Raw genomic sequence first — 21,136 nt, 5'->3', positions numbered from 1 at the left:
GCCATGTTTATGTTAAATTGTACATGTACAGTAGTATACTTGCCTGTGTAGTGTCCATCATTTTATAGTAACTTATTGCCCCTGAAATTTCACAAGTTTGATAAGTCAGGGAGCAAAATAACGTGGGAGTACATTTTTTGAATGAGATCATATATGAATTGTACTAATCTAGAGACACTGTAAGCATACACGTACTTAACAAAAATTGATGTACTGTGACCAAATGGCAAAAGACAGCTTACTGCAGTTTCCACAGTAATGATATGGTGCTTCCTCTTAGGGGGGCGTACCATACTTAAGTCTTGAGCCCATTTGTTTTAGTCAAAAAGTATCTATAATGCAAATGAAAATGATTTGAATAAAACATGTATAATGAACTGGTGCTGTTGTACCTTAAGAGGCTTGCTTTCGGCTTGAAGTGTTTTGTTCTCTGCACGTAGGGAACTCCCTCTTCTACTGTTCTACTTTAAATCATTTGACGATTCTGGAATGAAAGCAGCCTGAGGCCGTGATAATACGCTAAATGTTTACACGGTGCACTTGGTATGTTTACTTTACCTTAAGACACCAGCATGACGGTCTTGGGTAGGGTGCACAAAACAATTGCACATGAGAACTAATTGGTTGTGAAATGCTGTAGTATAATGCACCATGGTGTAAATGCTGTTGAGACTCAATATGGTTTAGGGGCACATTTTACCTGCAGGGTGACTGCCAGTTGAGTGTGGATGTGTTGGTGGCTCCCTGTACACTGTGTTGTTGGTACCATACATCTATTGGTCTGCTAGGCCATCTCCAACCCTGGATGCTGTTGAAGATTTGGGATTTAACCTGACTGAAGCTGTACAGGGATCTGGAAACCTCAGTGGCCAGGCCCACCACAACATAGGTTATGATTATTTGTATTGTGTACAGACAAGTAATGGCACAGTTGATCCTTCCTTAGAGTGAGTGGGTGAAGCATTTGAATGGACACTAGATCTGTGGCTGATTGGCTCAGTGACGTTATTCATTAGCCTTTCACCTCTGGAGACCTGGATATGAATCATTCTGGGGTTTGTATCCATGGTTACGAGTGAAATTAGTTTGTAATTTCACCCCCATCCTTGAGGGATGGGGGAGAGGGAGCAATAGACCACATCACAAAACAACAACACAATCTGGCACAGTCTGACACTTAGCAGTCTCTTGGGCCCAAGGCTGAATATGAGGTTGGGTTGCAGGTCAGGACTGAGGAGCATTAGCAGTGCTTTGTGGGAATCCTCAGTGCCTGACTGCAGTAAATACACACCTCAAACTGTTTTTAAATAAATACAATAATGGTTGTTCAGTCTCACATATATGTATAATTGTATGTGTTTTCATTTGCTAATAACAGAACAATCCCCAAAAGATATTAATGCTGATCCAAATACATCCTTTACCTGTATCTTCAGTATAAGTGCTACAATACATATTTCTTGACAAGAAACCATTGTAAATCCCAACACTAATGGAGTATACCCTGAATAGCTATTTTAGCTCTGCACCAATAAGGGCTGATTTATTCAATGTGATGAAAATGTCACCTTGTTATTTCAGCGAACTTGAATGTGAGCTGGCACCTAACCTTGTCCCGAGACTTAAAAAAAAGATAGATTTATGAGATTTGTGGGGCGGATGGGAGTGTATTTTAAACTGATGAGAATTACACAATGGGCTTCCTTCTCTGATTTAATATTGGATTATTATTAGGACCTAGCAAATATTCCCTGAATATGATAATACATGAACGATTATTAGAAATGTAACTGGACTCATTAATGAAACTGTGTGTCTTGAGAAACAGGGCAAACTGCTGTGTCTTGAGAAGGTGGCCTCTGGCTTGCAGACATACTGAACTATGTGACCTACTGATTAGAGGACCAGCACCTGAACTGGATTAGGCTGAGCGGACAGTTGAATTATGTACAGATAATTCACACGTGCAACAACAATCGTTTTGACGCAAGGAAGACATAAACTAGCGATGTCCCGGTGGAAAAGGACATTAAAACATCAAAGAACTGTGAGTTTAAAAAAAGGCAAGATACACAAATGATCTCATGAAAGTGGCTATTTACAGAGTGAAAAAGACTATAAATATCCAAGCAAAACTAAACATTTTGCACTCCACATCGAATGCTAAACAAGGTGCTGTCACTCTGCTAAGCAAAGCTGCAACTCCGGGACTCTGCCTAAAAATGGAACCAAGACGGGACTCTGCCTGAAAATGGACCCAAGAAGAGGAAGCAAGCTGCAAGCGAGTCAACGACCACAAGCAACGAGACGGAGGCCCGGCTAGAGGACTGCCATAAAACTTACAGAGACTGTTATCAGACAAACCAGTCTAGGTCTGTTGTAGACCTAAAACCACAGTATCCAAAAGAAACTGTGCCCTGCTACCTGCGTAGCTAAAAGATTCAGCGAAGAGGACAGAGCGGACAGGCGCTGTTGTGGATCCTATACCGAGGACTGAAGACTTTGTTGCAGCTGTTTGTTGATTCTGTCGAGAATTGAAAGCTTTGTTGCTGAATTTGATCCAACGTGGGATTGAAGACTTCGTTGTGAGAGGAGAGCTTTTTGTACTGGACACTTCAACAGATTGAGTTTCCAAAACAGCGGACCAAAAGTCTAAGCTTCAACGAACTGTTGAGTATAATTCCAGTTGCATTTTTCTTTCATGAAACTAAATGAATTAATTGTAACACATTCACTTAGAATTGAACTGTTAATTTTTTAGTTTGCACTCTTTGCATGTGAATTAACTTTTAGTGAAACTTGATGACGTAACTAGAAGTAATCTACCTCATATTGTTGTGTGAAGAATTTCTTTAAAAGTAAACTTGCCATATCCTTAATCTATATACCATTAATAAGCTTAATGTGATATATTCTAAGATTGTCTGCACCATCTCAGTTGTGGCTGTGCTCGTATGTGGGTGTGTATGTGTGTGTGTGTGAGCAAGGTATTAGCTACTTCACAGACTGCTTGCTGTTGAAGCTGCTGCTGGTGTGTGAGGAGACAGGCGGTGTCATATTTCAATTGCCTGCTAGCCAGCATGAGTGCAGTGAGAGTTTTTGAATTGTGTTTTGTGCTTAGAGACTAAGAGATTTACTTTCTGACTTTTATGATTTCTGTTTAATATTTGTGTACTTAATACTACTGTTGATTAAACATTCCTTGAACTGCGCATGTATGTGTGTTCATAGTAAATCCTCAATCTTTGTAACACGTCAATTAAATATTATTAATAAGAGAACTAATCAACCCAGATAAACATTAAATTATCAATTATTGAATTGTTCCTACAAAATGGATAGATAATTAAATAAAATGTAATTGGGAGGTTCCTGATTTTGTTCCCTGAACCCTGAAGTCTATGTCATGCTTTCCAAAACTATGTCAGTGTTTTTGGGTGGACTGCAATGGTGCTTAAGTAAACTAGAACATTTGTTTGGCCGTCCATGGCTACTGAAGGACCTTGGGTATACTAGGAGAACATGCCCCACACCAGGGCAATTTCAAAACCAATCAGGTTCACAAATTCTGGCCAGACAGTTTATCTGCAGGAAATGTACTGATATACTCACACAGATTGCATCAGAGTAGATTTAACCTTTATTCTGCCCAGTGAAGATTCAGAAATCTGTGATTGATAGTAATTATAAATGACTGCAGGGTAAATTATAGTTATTACTCTGAGAAACCTCTGCTTTGACAAGCAGTCACCGTTATCATAGAGCACTTGATCTACTAATATTAGACAAACCTACAGTACGTAATGAAAACAGTAAATCAATATCGGGGCTCTCCGAAACATAAAACACAATTAAAGGCTGAAAACTGGGATAATGCCATTTTTCCCGGGAGGTCCCCTGTACAAAGTCTTTATGTTATTGTACACAAATTTTTTTCTTCATTAATTTATTAAAGTTTTGAAAATGTTTTAACAATAAGAAACACACACTAAAAGCCGAAAACAGAATGTTTTTGTTACCGTCTAAAAGAACGAAGAACAGAAGGACATAGCAATAGAATCCACAAAAGCCTGAAATGGATTTCAGTAAAACACACAAGGGGCTCAACTCAGTATAGTGTTCGGTCCTTCAGTCTACTCTGATCCAAGTTCTCCACAGCGGGAACTACAACGCAGAGTATGAGCCCACCAACATTCTGAAGCGTGCACCTCACAACGCAACTGTATTACCAGAATGATTTAAAAAAAAAAAAAAAAAAAAAAAAAAGAATAATAATGGTCCTTGGATCCCAAGTGTAAGTCAGAAGGTACAGTAGTACTGCTGGCTTCGTGAATACTGTCTGATTTTTGGTTTGCTGCAGCAATAAAATTGTTGAAAGAGTTACCACCCAGGAACTGTTTTCTAATGAGTGAGGTTATTAGAGGCTCTTTATCTTTCTACTTTGTCTTGCTCAGCCAAATTCAAGGCTTATTTCTGTTCCACTGGATTACTGTTGTGCAGAATTTAAGTTCCAAGCCTGTAACAATATTGATGATGTTTTGCAGTCTGCTCATACCGTATACATATTAAATCAGCTTTTTGCAACGTTGCTATTCAATGGGGATTTTTCTTACAGCTTTTACTGTAATTTGAGGTCATGCAGTTCTGTTGAACAAGTACTGGTAAACTTTTTCACTTTCAGTTTTGGAATGGATAATAAAGTACAGCACAGAGTCTAGTGTGTGGATATCTATGACCCGGAATATCAACTAACCCAACCACTACCTCTTCCCAATAAAACATGCATGTTTGATTTTATTTTATTAAAAATATGTGTTTGAAGAAGTTAATTTGATTTGTTTGTTTTTGCACAAAGGGGATACTGTAACTGGTAAGGCAGGTAAAGCAGTGAGCTATTATGAGCACAAATTCTTCTGTCTGACAAAACAAAGTCATTTGTCTCTGTGAATCTGAGATAAGCCTTACAGCAGATACCTTGATTGTGAGGTGATTTCCACTTACTATTACCTTTAGAGTAAAGGAGCCACTCGTGTACAGAGTGCAGGGCTGCTTCTTGGCTGTAGATCCTGCTGTTCAGTGCTGTCAGGGCTCCCACAGGCAGTGCTCCAGAGGATGTGGTTGGCAGTGCGTAGCAGCTTGTCTTAGGTGTAGTGCAGTGCTTGGACAGGTAGAGCTGTGCAGCTACTGTTGCATGTGACCCTCCCCAAACCCAGCGGAAGTGAAGCAACAGGGCTGTGGAGGCAGATTGCTTTGAAAGATGAACTATAGAAATGAGCCCAGGAGGCTGAGTACATTTTTTAGATTACTGCTTCACTCAGGGAATGCCTTCTACTATGTGTAGTTATTTATTCATTTTTTGGAACATATTCTTATTGAAAAAATATTTGTACTTAGGTGGCATGCCATGAATTTGAATATATTTCATAAGGAAATGATGGGGGTGGGGGGATATTACTAGCACTTTAACCATCAATTTTAAACATAAAACTACAGCATGATAAGGACTGGCTCAAGGCTTCTCCTGAACTACAGCATGATAAGGACTGGCTCAAGGCTTCTCCTGTAAGTCTCACACTGCTCTGAACTGAACGACTAACTGAATCTGACAGAGACAGTTTAATTGAAGGCGGTGTGATAAATACCGGTGTGTTAAATATTTCAAAATAAATTTGGAAAAACCTGAAGCCTACTTCAAATCCCATAGCAAAGTTTGATAATCACCTCTCCCAATTTACTGAATAAAAATACAACAGTTCCAATACGGACAAGAACACCACATGTTATCCAATTTAAAAATACTTCTTGATACTTCTGTATAAGAGGGTGTTCAAACTGTTGTCCACTATATGTAAAAAATCAAACGTGTGTACATACATTGTTGTGTAGTCAAGCCAGAGTTGCCAACCTTGTTTTTACTGACATACAGATTTACAGTGGCCTTTTTTAAAAATTTTTTATTTTTTACTGACACTGTATTTTTTTTGAAAGCCACAAAGCAATACAAAAATATACCATCCTTTATTTCAATCCAACATCACAGAAGTTTTTATGGTTTCATGTTAAAATGTGACTTTTTTTTACTAACAGGTCTTAAATGTATGGACGGTGGCAACCTTAAGTCAAATGCAGTTTAACTTACTTCTTTCTCAATCACCAATACAGCAAAGCCAGTTAGCTCTCCTTGCTTTACTGTTAATTAGAGGTGTTTTTTGACACGCTTCATTAAACTACTGTTCTCCAGAGGGTCAGGGATAGGATAGGGCAGTTCGGGGCTTTCAGCACCTGTCGTGGAGGACTGTGCCGAATTTCCAATTTGTAAAAATCTTTCTAATGCCCCCTTTGCAGCTTGCATTCTTCTTCCCATTTCTTGTGTTTATGCTTTGCTGCCCCTGAACTGACTGCCCTGGCATTTGCTGGTGTCGCCGCACGAAAGAGAGCGAGAGTAAGTTCCGGGTCAGCCAGTTTGATTTTGTGTGAACACAAGTGAGATACACAGCCTCGATTGGAATGTCAGCCAGTTTGATTTTGTGTGAACACAAGTGAGATACACTGCCGCAGTTGGAATGTCAGTGAGTGAAGTTCTTCCAGTTTGTGTGCAATTCCGTATTTGTTAAAAAAAAAAAAAAAAAAAAAAAATCTGTTTTGGGCCCCCCCCCCCCCCCCCCCCCCCATGACTTTGGGCCCTAGGCAGATGCCTAGTTTGCCTATGTATTAATCTGGCCCTGGCTATCGGACCTCCAAACGGTACGGGGCATAAATAAAAACGGGGTGTATACTGGAACTCTGAAACACGGAAATACCAAATTAACCATTTTTTATTATTTTATTTTCAGCTCTTGATTTGAACTTTTCAATATGTTTACCAAATCAAGTCCAACAAACATCAGTGCAGTATTTTTAAACCTCCCATGCACAGCGCTTGTTCGAGAATGGTTTCTTCTTTTTTCCTACCCCCTGAGTTTGTTTCATGAAGTGGTTTATTTTATAAACTGCAGGACTGCAAGTAATTTACATCAAAGACATTATAACCAAATACAGCGAGTGTAGTTGTCTGAACATATTAGTGGTACAATTACACCCACATTGATATTGTGCAATGTTATTCAGTTATTGAAAACAGTGTGATAATGTTCGTAGCTATTCTGATTCCAGACCGTTTATTGGGGAGTTTTATTTGTGCCACTTATGAATTGTCTGTGGCCAGATTCATGTACCATGAATATGCAGAACTCTACATAAACATAAAAGTAATATTGCTACGCAATGTGGCTCTTATGTTCATGTACAGTTCTAGATTTTGTATTGAAAACCAGGTGTTTCAAATTTTCTAAGTTGCCCCAGTCTGGCAGTAATATACTGTAGGCTTTAGTTTATGTGCAGTACCTATATATATATGTGTGGGTCTTAAGCATGTTGACCTTCATGGGCGTGCTTTTTTTCTTAAGACCTATTCTTTGTATTACTGTTTTCATTTGAGTACGATGAACTCCATAAAAAATATTAACAATTGAGAAAGAAACTAATTTAATATTTCCCTGATTGTTTTCCCGTAATGTGCTTGAGATGATGAAAACCAGTCCACTGTTCTATAATCTTTTTGTAAAATTTGCAAAAAGTTCTGTCAAATTTCAGCTCATTAAAATAAAATTAGCCTTTGTCTTGTGTAAGTACAGTATGTGTACTGAATGTGTGCATTTGTGTATATCTTATGCACACTGATGAAAATTGGTGAGACACAAGTTCTAAAGATCAGGACTCTGTCGAATTACTTTACATTGCATGTATGCATTTTTTTATGCCTCAATGCAAAATGCTACAAGGCTAGTGTTATCGGTACACTTCACTTTCACACGAATGATGCTAGTGTGAAGTTAGTCTTAAGCGTTTTTCACAACCTGTCAGTAAATATATGTAGAGCTGCTGCCTGTACGAAGAAATTCAGACCCTGACACAGAATTAGGATAGATATAGTGTTTGTCTTTTCAAATCACAGCGATGTCAGATTGCGTGCACACAGTAGTAATGGAAGTAAACTGTGAAAGCCAAGTTTCATTGATTACATTACTGGGTTTCCTTGTATGTTTACCATCGAAGAGTAGCTTTACAGCTGTGAAAGCTTGGCACAAAGCCAGGAAAAAGCTACTTTAACAGTCAAGAATCGTTAATTACAGAATAGGTGATTTAAAGATCAGTCTCATGCCTGGAAGTGAGGAATCGGGCAACCTTAAATTTGACCGTATCCTGTAAATTCAGCCAGGTGAGCGAAGGGACTGACAGAACATTTGGAGGTGCCACTGTTAGCAGGATTCAGAGGTTTGGGCCATGTTTAACCCAATCAGCACCTCTTTTGAATGAGCACTGCCAAAAGTACTCTTGGTAGGATCATCCACTGAAAAGCTTTTTTTTTTTTTTTTTAAAGTGGTCGTTTATGAAAAGGGAGAAAAAAATAATACCATTGTCTGCTGGCAGGCACTCTGCAGCATAGGCTTACTCGAAAGGCACAATATCACATTATGCAGGTTGCAGTATGAATGCGATGGTCCTGATAGGCTGTTTTTATATGGCGTGTGATCAAACAATGAGTAATGATGGGTTCTTTTGTTAAAATGCTGAAATTTATGAGCTAGGGAGGGTATGTGTTCATAGCAACTATTAGTCGGATTTATGCAACATTCATGAATCACCTTGTAGAATATGCAACACATTTATCTAAACATTGTTTCTCGATTCATCAATGCACTGATGCTAATTGTTTCACCCCTATCTGCCAGTGTATCAGCACCTAAACCTGACTGCTCCTCCCTGCTGTTTTTCACCCCTATCCACCAGTGTATCAGCACCTAAACCTGACTGCTCCTCCCTGCTGTTTTTCACCCCTGTCCGCCAGTGTATCAGCACCTAAACCTGACTGCTCCTCCCTGCTGTTTTTCACCCCTATCCACCAGTGTATCAGCACCTAAACCTGACTGCTCCTCCCTGCTGTTTTTCACCCCTGTCCGCCAGTGTATCAGCACCTAAACCTGACTGCTCCTCCCTGCTGTTTTTCACCCCTGTCCGCCAGTGTATCAGCACCTAAACCTGACTGCTCCTCCCTGCTGTTTTTCACCCCTGTCCGCCAGTGTATCAGCACCTAAACCTGACTGCTCCTCCCTGCTGTTTTTCACCCCTGTCCGCCAGTGTATCAGCACCTAAACCTGACTGCTCCTCCCTGCTGTTTTTCACCCCTGTCCGCCAGTGTATCAGCACCTAAATCTGACTGCTCCTCCCTGCTGTTTTTCACCCCTGTCCGCCAGTGTATCAGCACCTAAACCTGACTGCTCCTCCCTGCTGTTTTTCACCCCTGTCCGCCAGTGTATCAGCACCTAAACCTGACTGCTCCTCCCTGCTGTTTTTCACCCCTGTCCGCCAGTGTATCAGCACCTAAACCTGACTGCTCCTCCCTGCTGTTTTTCACCCCTGTCCGCCAGTGTATCAGCACCTAAACCTGACTGCTCCTCCCTGCTGTTTTTCACCCCTATCCGCCAGTGTATCAGCACCTAAATCTGACTGCTCCTCCCTGCTGTTTTTCACCCCTGTCCGCCAGTGTATCAGCACCTAAACCTGACTGCTCCTCCCTGCTGTTTTTCACCCCTGTCCGCCAGTGTATCAGCACCTAAACCTGACTGCTCCTCCCTGCTGTTTTTCACCCCTGTCCGCCAGTGTATCAGCACCTAAACCTGACTGCTCCTCCCTGCTGTTTCTCACCCCTGTCCGCCAGTGTATCAGCACCTAAACCTGACTGCTCCTCCCTGCTGTTTTTCACCCCTGTCCGCCAGTGTATCAGCACCTAAACCTGACTGCTCCTCCCTGCTGTTTTTCACCCCTGTCCGCCAGTGTATCAGCACCTAAACCTGACTGCTCCTCCCTTCTGTTCAGTTCTGATCCTGATCCTAGAAGAATTGTATGCTGGGACAGTCTGCAGTCTGCTGAGGACAGGGCCACCTCTCATACTGGAAATAGTACCACAGTATATATCTTTCTACCAGTCTGTCTTTCATTATAAGTAAATGGTAAAAACTGTGGCTTCTGTATTTGGACAACATTACAGTATGTACTGCAGTCAGAATCTTTTTCTAGAAAACGCTGGTCCTTGCAGTCACCAATGCGATGTGTAACAGTTGCTATAAGGCATACAGAATGTTGCATATAGTATAGATAGGTGCCGTTGATAAAGATCATTCTGAGGAGAACACCAAACATGTAAATAATGTTATAGCCTATCTGATAGCAGGTTTAATGAGTGTTGGGTACAGTATTATTATTATTATTATTATTATTTATTTCTTAGCAGATATGTTATTGAAGCTGACACCCTGGGATCCTTCAAGAAGCTGCTTGATGAGATTCTAGGAACAATAAGCTACTAACAACCAAACGAGCAAGATAGGCCGAATGGCCTCTCGTTTGTAAACCTTCTTATGTTCTTTATATGTCTTCAATTGTGGTATTTAACTACAGTACATCTGTTCACAAGTACATCTCACACAAATATAAAACATAGAAATCATGTCCATTACATGTAACTGGTCTGGTTCTAATGAAAATTAGAAAAAAGATGTGTCAACTCCTTCAATAGGGCAGAGTCACCATGGTCCCTGTAATGTACTTTATAATACACTTAATTGCCTTTTCTTGTGTTACTGCAGCATGTGAGACATGCAGTATAGCTGAAAATACTTGCTCACTGAATTCCCGCTGATAGAGTCAAACGCCATACAGGAGAGATAGCCTTTATTGACGCTGAATAGGCTACCTATTGGTTTGACCTGACCTTCTAGTCATGTTTTTATTAACCTCTAGATTGTGCCTGGGCTGTATAAGCACACATTGTATGATAATGCTCTTTAAAAAGACTGAATAGTAATACAGTATTTTTACAGTTAATGCTGTACTGTAAGGCAAGTAATAAATAATGTATCCCAGAAGCAGACAGTGGGCAGGTTGCGTGTAAGAGTTACTGAATGAAGGTGCATTCTAACATTTATTGTGGACGTATGCAATATTTCTTTGTCTGGGGTTTCCACCACCTGTTTTTTTTTCTGTGAGCTTTCTTCAATAAATAAATCATAGTATTGACCTGAGTATGCTCGCAGTGAGATCCCAAGGACTGAAACTGCTAAAAGATCAGGATTGAAAATGTATGTGATTGAAAATGTATGATATTTAGGGACTAGAAGTGACTGAGCGAGAGTTAATCTGCATTAGTAAAGGGGTATGAAGCAGTCACACAACGAGACAAGCAAAAATAAATTGTTCTTCTAATCAGTATTCAGTACACATGAGGCCAGTGGCTGTATTACAAAATAAAGATTGATCTCTCAGTGGGAAATCTTGTGGAACATTTTTGTTATTTTGTTTTAGGAAGGCCAGTGATTGTTGACCTGCTAAACAATTAAAATGTAGTAATAATTGAAATATACTATAGATTAATAGATTCAACATTTTATCTGCAGCATTGTATGTGAAAAATATCACAACATAACCAAAATAACCCTCTCGCTTTTGAGGAGCACTTGGAGGGAAAATATGGAGGGAAAAAACTGGAAATAGGACGAGAATGGTGGTGGGTTAATTCCTTCAGAATAATGAATGGCTGGTGAGAGAGACTTTGTCTCTAGGCAACTTCAAATATTGTATGCAATACTCTAAGCCCCCCCAGATTTAACAAAACAACTAATCTGGCACAGGAATTAAAGCACAAACGTCCACCCCTGTTGACCTATCGACTGTAAAAATACCATGGATTTAGGAATTTGTCATTTTGTCCCTGAAGTTACATCATGCATTACTGTATTCAATTGCCTTCACTGCATTCTCTGATGGTTCTTATACTGTATGTGCAAACACTAGCAATGAATAAACACTGCATTTAGATACAAATTAGAGTACGGGAAGCATTTCCTTTTTTAACAGTTGACATTTAACACAAAGAGGTACACGCAGTGGTGTTTTACCTGAGAATCATATTCATTTAACACAAAGAGGTACACGCAGTGGTGTTTTATCTGAGAATCATATTCATTTAACACAAAGAGGTACACGCAGTGGTGTTTTATCTGAGAATCATATTCATTTAACACAAAGAGGTACACGCAGTGGTGTTTTACCTGAGAATCATATTCATTTGGATAATCTAAAATGGTTTATTAACAAATCAGAAGGCGGATGGAGAGAGGTAATTTTAATTCCCTCAGTGGATCAACCAGTCAACCTGGGTTTACCAGTGCTTTAGTTACAGCACCCCTTTCCAGATGTACTGCATATTTTCGGGGCTGTGTGCAACAATAGGCTAGTTTAAAAAATACAGTGACATAGGGTGCGTTATTCAGTGCCTCGGATTAGGGACTGCTGGCACTTTATCCAGTAGCTTACCCGGAATGCCTTGGCTTAAGGTAATGCTTATTATAAAGATCCCTCGTAAATGCTTATTTAGAGATTGAATCCTCCTAAAGTAAACATTTACCTTGTAACGGGATTAAAAACCAGTTGAACTTTGCTGCATCTGTACAGTATGTGGAAGACCTTGTGTAAATCGCAATTTCACGGGCTGCGTGGAAATCGTGGAATTAGCCCAATACCATGATTTTTACAATATTCTTAAGTAATAAAAATAGATTATTTAATATTGTGCCTGCTTTGTGTGACATCCAGTAAAAAGCACAAAAATACCAGTTTTCAAGAATACGGGGTGGAAAGTCTTTTTGCCATTTTGTGTGGTCATCATACACTTGCCAAGTTGAAGGACGCTGTCCATCAAGAATGTTAAGAGACCCTATTTTTTAATGGTATCCCAGAGATTTAAGTCCTGCTATAGTTTATACATAGTGTCCCGTATTTTTGGTTTTTATCTTTAAAAAAATGTCCTGGGAATTCATTTTACAAATGTTAAAAGCGGGATAAAATTGGCATGTATGATGAAGCAGAATCTGTGCAAGTCGAGGCCACATTTTCCCAAGTTAGCTGGTATTTTGCGAATGTTTAGGCAATCGCTGTGCTGACAGAAACAGTATCTGCTGAAGGTATGAACATGACATCAGCACAAAACAAGCCAGGTTTATTCACCTTGAAATCATACAAAGAAACAAAAATTGACTGAACTGGGCGGTGCAGTTACGATTAAGATTGTCGGCGTTAGGCAGTGTGGAGTAGTGGTTAGGGTTCTGGACTCTTGACCAGAGGGTCGTGGGTTCAATCCCCGATGGGGACACTGCTGCTGTACCCTTGAGCAAGGTACTTTACCTAGATTGCTTCAGTAAAAAAACCCAAGTGTATAAATGGGTAATTGTATGTAAAAATAATGTGATATCTTGTAACAATCACCCTGGATAAGGGCGTCAGCTAAGAAATAAATAATAATAATGGACAGTACTGTCGCACAAAGTTACCAATACATACCTCTGTGCAATAAACAGTGGCTGTCCAGCAAAGCTCTGACAAACCCATTAGCAGTCATTCTGCACGCTCTCTTTTATTAAAAGCTGCAGAAATGGACTGCTTGTCTCTCAGTTCACGTTCTTGTTTTAGTTTAATGTGTCGCTTACATTCAGTGCGCTCGTTTATTCTGTCAGTGTGAACGTGTACCTTCAGTGCAGCAGTATTTGCAACGCTATGCATCCTCTGCCTCATCTGACCCACTTCTGCTGTTTGGCTTTTTGTATACTTCAAAAACATTTATTTTCTTTTGAACTTTCAGAAACTGATTTACATTTACATTTAAAATATAATATTTTCGTGTAAGTATTTAAATTTAGTTTTTGATCAAGCTAGTTACTATGACCAGCACTTGCCACAATAATCAGACTTTGATTGGCCAACAGAATCAGGTGATAATGCGTTTGTGAGCAGAGAACCAATGTGCGACGTGTGAACGTCATTTGATCCTCTGGCGTCTAAACGTACATGCTGTATACTGGGATGCAATATAAGGCTGCTTATTACAATGTTGGAGTCAAAATAAAACAACATTTTAATCAAAATATTATGTATTTTCTAGAAAATAGTACAGTCAAAATTTTGAATAGTAGACAAAAAATCAGGTATAAATCAGTAAAAACCGAGGTTCAGTTAAAAAAAAAAAATCCTGTAATTTTTCGGTAAAAAAACGGAAATGCAGAACACTATTTTTACAATAACGCAATGTATAACAGTGTTATGGTAGTTACCCATTGGCTGGTGCCTTCACCAAGAATTTTAGGATTGACACATAATAAAAATTAAACAAATTATATATGAACATAATTTGGATCTTTTTTTTAACATCATGTAATCAAACAAACTACAAAATGATATCGCAGAAGTCTACTGGAAGCCATAATAGTAGTACAGTATTTCATGTTGGATTTCGAAATGTCACATTTTTTCAATTTTTGTCAGGTTTTTTGTTAAGTACATGGGAAACTATAGAGCTGTATGTAATTTGATATGTTAACATAACATTATTCAGCAGGTTTCATTCGACTTTATGAAGCAACATCTGTTAGTTACTGTATATAGTTATATAGTTATAACACTTTTGGCCATAGCTGTAGAAATACTAAAAGAAGCATAAAATATAGATTTGTTTCCCTTGGAAAGGGCCTACAGCAAAAGTCCTGCTTGTGTGAAACATTAAATGTATAATTTAAAAGTAGCCTGCAGCAAGCAATTGTATTTTGTTTTTTACATAATTTTTACCAACATCAGTGTCAGATGTATAGTCACTGATGGAGCAGTGATATATGGAAACAGAAACTCATTCTGTTAGTCACAATGATACATTGTGTAGTTTAAATGATTCATGTACAAACAACGGACAAGTTTCAGTTTCAGTTCTGGAGATCCTGGGGCTGGAGGATAACAGCGTGAAGCTATCGTGTGTGTGGACCAGTGCAGTTCAGTTGCAGGCAGGCGATGGAGCGTCTGCAGTATTCAATGACACATTTGTAGGTTAAGCCCTGTCTGTGCCAGCTGAGTGACTGCCAAGATAAAGAAGTTATTCCTCTTTCCTTCCTTTACATGACTGTGCAATTTATAGGAACATGGTTTAAGCATTTGATTTACTTAATGTCGCTCACACTTTGATCTCAGTTTAATCCCATTGCAGGTAGGTGCTTTAAATTGCAACCACAAAACACTAGGTGGTCTCTTCAGAATTTGCACACTGAAGATTTCCCCAGAACTGTATGCAGTGAGTATATAGGCTACATGTTTTGTACTATCACTGATCCTTTCTATTATTGATGCTTTGTTTTGATTTACTGTATACCACCAGATTCATTCCAGCTGTTGCCTTTGGAAATCCAAGATCAATGGCAAGCGCTAAACTATTACATACTGCAGTGTGGAGTAGTGGTTAGGGCTCTGGACTCTTGACCGGAGGGTTGTGATATCCCTATAATGTGAAATAATGTATAATGTGATATCTTGTAACAATTGTAAGTCGCCCTGGATAAGGGCGTCTGCTAAGAAATGAATAATAATAATAAACCACTAAGTAAAGCAGAGGTCTGGTTTCAAGCCATTTTGTTTTATTCTGTTGGTTTTTGCTGCCTTTGTCCCTGTTTGCTAATGTCTGCATTTTCTGATTTGGATTTATTTTGTTTAATACATTTTAAGGACCTTTTTAAATAATTAAATCAGGCTTTGCTCTAGGTACATTGATTTAGTTGTTTAGTTTTTGTTATACTGATATCTTTTGATAATATTTTCATATTTGTTTTCATATTTTAATCAATATTGGAAGAAATGTTGCTGACTAACTGATTTGGTTAACAGTCAGATGTGATAGTCAGTGTCAATGTCCAATGTATTTACTGGTATGAGGTGCCCAATGTTCATATATATACTGTACAAACTAACATGCATGTACAGCAGAAACTGCAAGTCTTACCAGTTTTGGCCATGCCAACTTTACAATATGAATTAATTTAATGATAATTTAGTTGGGAGTTGTGGTGTTGCAGAAATGTATGACGTATTTTTCATATTTTCAGATGATATGCTATGAATAGAATAATTTACCCTTTTTGGGCGGACGTCATTGTTCTCTATTACTGTTAGCCAGTGATCTGTAACAAGCTGGTATAAAAACAAAAGTACTGACCGTTGCTCAGAGCTGCATGTTCTGTGTTTCTAGAGTATACGAAAGTTGCTTAACATGAAACAGATGTTCCCTCCCCTTTTTAACACACATATTTGCCACATGTTTCTCAAGCTGCTGTTTAAGGTGAGCCCAGGTATCAGGTGTGAGTGGTGGATAGGTTCATTTTTACAGTTGAGTCAAAGTGTATGTGTGTCAAACTTGCTGCAGGTTAGATGGAGTTCACCAGCAGCACAATCTAATGGGTCATGGCATGCAAAGTACTTAAGGCAGGTAAGGTCCATGCATTTGAATGTGGTGCAAAGCATACATATATATATATATATATATATATATATATATATATATATATATATATAAATGTATTTATTATTATTTTTTAAGGTTACTGTAGTTATGTTGTTGAATATTCGTCTTGCTTCTATCAGTTCTTGTCACATGTTCCTTGGACTTACAGTACAGGAACACTGGAGCCTCAAGAAAAGATGGTAACCTTGCAAGATTGCTCTAAAGAGTGGTTGATCTATGGCATGCTTCCACTGTGACCAATTTGAAATCAGTCTCTTACATTTCTATCAGCTGATGGAGATCAAAGCAGTCTGAACTGGGACTAGGTCAGTCATAACTTACAGCCACCTCAAATGAGAAATGAAGGTTTTAGGAGTCTGTTCAGTGCAGATTCATTGGCTAGAATAGTTACTATAGTAAGCTTGGCAACACGTGTGCAGAAACAGCAATAGAGCCAGAACACACAGAAGAGAACACACAAATATTGAACAGATAAGAGGGAATATAATGAAAACATAGCTGACAGCCCTTCTCCCCTTGGTGGCTTCTGCTTGTGACCTTCCAGTCATTACTCTTGAGGGTATACTGTAGTGCCGTTATTGGGGCAACACCAGTCTTGCCTGTCTGCCTAATAGCAGCACAGAGACACCTTTAGACATTTGCAGTCTGTTAGCATAGTTGGGAAAAGGTCAGCAGTACGTTTGCAGGAGCTGCACAACAAAAACAAAGCAGCTGAAGATGAAAAAAAACACACAGACACTAAACATTAGCTTGCTTGAATTCTGAAAGCACTCGGGGGAGCCTGTCTAACCCCTTGGTATAAAGCGAGGACTGCATTGTGTTTAGAATGGGTTTACTGCTTGTTTATTAGAAGGGTTGGCTGATTTAAATCAAGTCGATTTAAATCATGATTTAAGTCACTTGATTTAAAAAAAATCATTGATTTAAATCATTTTTTCATTTACAACCTATTTTATATAGTTTCTCAAAGAAAAGACATGAAAAGTATGTTTTAAAAACCTTTTATTAACCCAAACAGCTTAAACTCTTGCTGTATATAAACTAAAACTCTTAGGTCTGTATTCTGAACACAGCGCAAATGTGAGTGCAAGTGTGAACGGTGCTTGCCCCCGATTAAAAATACTGCACTGAAATGGTATTCTGAAGACGTGTCTTGCCCCGTTATAGTGCACCTGCCCCATCATTAACATATTCACAGAAGCGATTCTGATGACAGTGCAGTGGGGTCCCAAATAGACAATTGAGCTCTGTGTTAAGACCCGCTGAAACCAGGTTTATTTAGTGGTGCAATCAGGAACTTTAACAACTGAATACACTATAAAAAGCAAAGCAGTCCTAAGTAACAACTGCGTGTGTTTGGACTGACACTGAAAGAGGAAATCAAAGAAAGAAAAGTAAGAGAAAAGAATGACTGGGATGAGTGAGGGGGGGTTTTCTCTGGCGTACTCCATCGCTAAATTCTTGTAGTTCACATTTAGAGGATGCCACAATGATACATAATGTGCTTTATTTATGTATTCATTTAAGATTGAGTAATTTAGTTTGGTATGTAACTATTCACAAACCACCATTTCCAACATCCTTATATTTAAAGTTTGGAGGTACTGTAGAGCTACAACTATGGTACTGCAAAAAAAAAAAAAAAAAAAAAAAAATCCATAATTAAAAAGAAATAAAATAAAAAAAATCAATTTAAATTAAAAAAAAAATCTGATTTAAATCAAATAAATCAGATTTTTTAAAAATCACCAACCCTGTTTATTAGTATATTGGTCAGGGCTGTGTTGATATGCAGATTTGTGTTTATTGTTTCAAGGGTATAATACAGCTTTGCTTGTGATGTAGGATATTAGGTAGACAAATCCTATCAGAACCTGATGACCACGGAGTCATGGCCTGGCCAAATAAGAAAGTGGTAGCACCGTAACTACTGTAGCAGGTGATCCTGCCTTTGTTTGTTGAAATTGGCTAATTTGATAATGAATGTAAACTTTTTTTTTTTTTTTGTCATCAGAAAGTCAATAAATAGGGCCTTTCCAGTAGCTCTTAACCTTGTAAAACTGTTTTCATTACTGCAAAAGTGATATTGTGTTACACATACTATTCCATATGTGTGGCCGCCTTAGTCTTATTCTCTCTGGCTAATGCAGTATGTCCATTGACCTGTCTGCTCAGGAGTGGGATTCCATAAAACCGTCTAATAACAAGTTATAAACCTAGTTTAGTTTAGACAGTCAGTGTGGATATAGTAATAACACAGACGATTGCTTTTTTTTTACCGACCTTGACCTCCATCTTTTTCTAATATGTGGACATGTGAAAAAGTGTTGGGCATCTATAGTTATTTCACTTTTGCAAGGCTCTATAAAAATAATCATGTGTAAAAGTAATCATGTGAATGTTGGCCTTGATAGAGGCCAAACGCTTTGTTTTAAATTTAGTTCAAAGCTGTATTCTGGGATTCTGGTATTCTGGTATTCGGGGATTCTGTTGAAGCCCCAATATTGTGCATAATCTAATAAACCAATGAACACTTGGCAGTGATCATGTGACTTTTTTTGGTTCCTGACCTCAAACCTCAAATTTCTTGTTGTTTTTGTAATAATAAAAAACCCTTGCTGATAGTCTTCATTAAAAAGATATTTGGTGTTGTTTCAATCCAGTGCAGTTTACTTGGGTTTGAAAAGTTTGTGTCATTATTATAGGGCATCTACTGTTGCAAAGCCCACTGAACACAGAATATGAACTAGACCATTTATAATTGCACATCGGAGATTAGCTTATTTAGCATGTGACCTGGTGGTGAATTTGCACACTGTCGACATACAAGTTGCAGGGTTTGTAAAAAAAAAAAAAAGCTTTTAGATCACAAAACCGCATTCTGCAACTGACAGCCAGAATTTAAATTTCCTAGTAGCCTTGGTTACTTCTGCACCATATCTGTCTCACCTTGGTTTAAGCTGTTTAAATGTTAAATCCACAAATAAGGTATCTTTGTCTAATTTTAAATGCCTTCAAATCCAATCACACAACACTAATACAGTAACAGTAGCTGTTACTATTGATGTTCCTTTCCCTCTCTGTGCAACCTTCTTTGCCTCAAACTATTCACTTGTTACTATAGCAACACAACCTTGTTGCTTGCTTAGGAGAGTGTTTGAATGCTGCTGCTTGAATTCATGTGAGAAAATGTTGCACTGCTTGTAAAAGTTTCTTGAGGATACAGCTATTACTGTAGTTGATCAAATTCAAGAATATACTACTACTGTAATTCTACAAATGATCATTTAAGAAATACCTGAATTAATCGTTGTTGCAAAACAGAGCTCATTTGCCCAAGTTGTATTATTTACAGAGCTTCTTATAGGGAACCAACACAGTTTAGACTTATACTGTAGCCAAAAGCAACACAAGAATGTCTTAAGTAAAAAGGCGGCTGTACAAGGGATTTTACGCGAAACACTAACAATGCGAAACCTATTACTGGTATGACCTAGTTAGTATACAACAAGCAAGCTAAACTATAACTAAGGAGGAAAATGACTGTATGAAACAAGCATTGGTGACCCTTACTGCCCCCGAGCTGGCAGTATATTGCAGGGGATCCAATCCTTACAAGAAATTCAACACCTCGCACCAGGTCTAGCTCTCAGCTATATGTATAGATGTGGTCAGACTCAAATTGGCAACTAGTTATCCAATTTGAGTCTGACCACATTCTGTCAATTTTACTAAACTTTGTTCAATGCTAAGAACATGCTGTATTTGTGCGACAGTCAGTGGTTCCTTTGTCACACACTCAAAGTACACAAAGGGTTTCCAGTACACAGCACTGGTTTTATGGCAAATTCTTGCTCTGTGATATTGAGAAAACCTGTTTGTTCCCCATTCCAATGCTTGTTTAACAGGTTATTGCAAAACCCATACACCCAGCAGTGACCATAATTTGCAGTAAGCAGAGCCACAGCTGACCCAACCCACCTTCATTTTAACAGCAACAAGTCTGGAAATGTTGTTTACACAATGTCAATTCTTAAATGCCACTCAGTTCTTAAAGATACACTCGTTATTCCTGCCTCAAGATCTCTGTGATGAGCTCATTAATGAAACAGAACATTAATAATCACTTTTAAAGTGTATTCCAAGGCATCATTTTGCATTCTTTTTTATGTGACAAAAGGGGTTTTAATAATTCAACGTTTTAATGCAGAAGAAACCTATTGAGATGCACAGTGGTGTTCTACTTGCAGCAGCAGGGTACAGTAGCTCGTTGTCACTGTTATATGAGCATAATTCATCTGTGCTCATCCTTAGATATCAGAAAATTCTGCACTTCATCGTACAATGATTGAGCTCAAAGAAAGCTGATTCATAACAACTGATTTCCATTACATGAGAGTAGATGTTAAAACTTCATGCTGATTTGAACCCAAGGTAAGCACCAGCTAAGTCGAAGCTTTACAGTAAACTAACGTGATCCATCTGCATCTCCATCCATTTGCATTTCCTTCCATCTGATGATGTAGATATCCTTCTGCCTGGTGTTGATGGCTGAAGTGTAATGCTGGCTCCAGGGATCAGCTGTATTACATGCTAAATTGCTACTGCTATGTAAGAGTGTTACTTCAGTTGCACCCACGTTTGAAACAAAGAATAAAATTGTGGTAAAAACTGTCCAGGCAGATTTTATGATGCTGTTACGAAGATATT

At 38.6% G+C, this 21,136-nt stretch overlaps 1 protein-coding gene across 3 annotated transcripts in view; it reads left to right on the top strand.

The window, feature by feature from the left end:
• LOC117394903 (inactive phospholipase C-like protein 2) overlaps positions 1–21,136 on the top strand; it is a 78,205-nt gene that overhangs the window by 14,642 nt on the left and 42,427 nt on the right. Inside the window, exon 2 of one of the 3 annotated variants that reach the window (XM_059010819.1) lies at positions 1,829–2,669. The exons of the other annotated variants lie outside the window; for them this stretch is intronic. The gene's annotated coding sequence lies outside the window, so the exon portion shown is untranslated. The remainder of the gene's footprint in view (positions 1–1,828; positions 2,670–21,136) is intronic. 3 annotated transcript variants of the gene reach the window in all.

The sequence above is a fragment of the Acipenser ruthenus genome, chromosome 3 (assembly GCF_902713425.1).
Source record: "Acipenser ruthenus chromosome 3, fAciRut3.2 maternal haplotype, whole genome shotgun sequence".
In the NCBI taxonomy this organism is placed as follows: Eukaryota; Metazoa; Chordata; class Actinopteri; order Acipenseriformes; family Acipenseridae; genus Acipenser; species Acipenser ruthenus.
The sequence above is the reverse complement of the archived record's forward strand: the minus strand, read 5'-3'. Positions and strand labels throughout refer to the sequence as shown.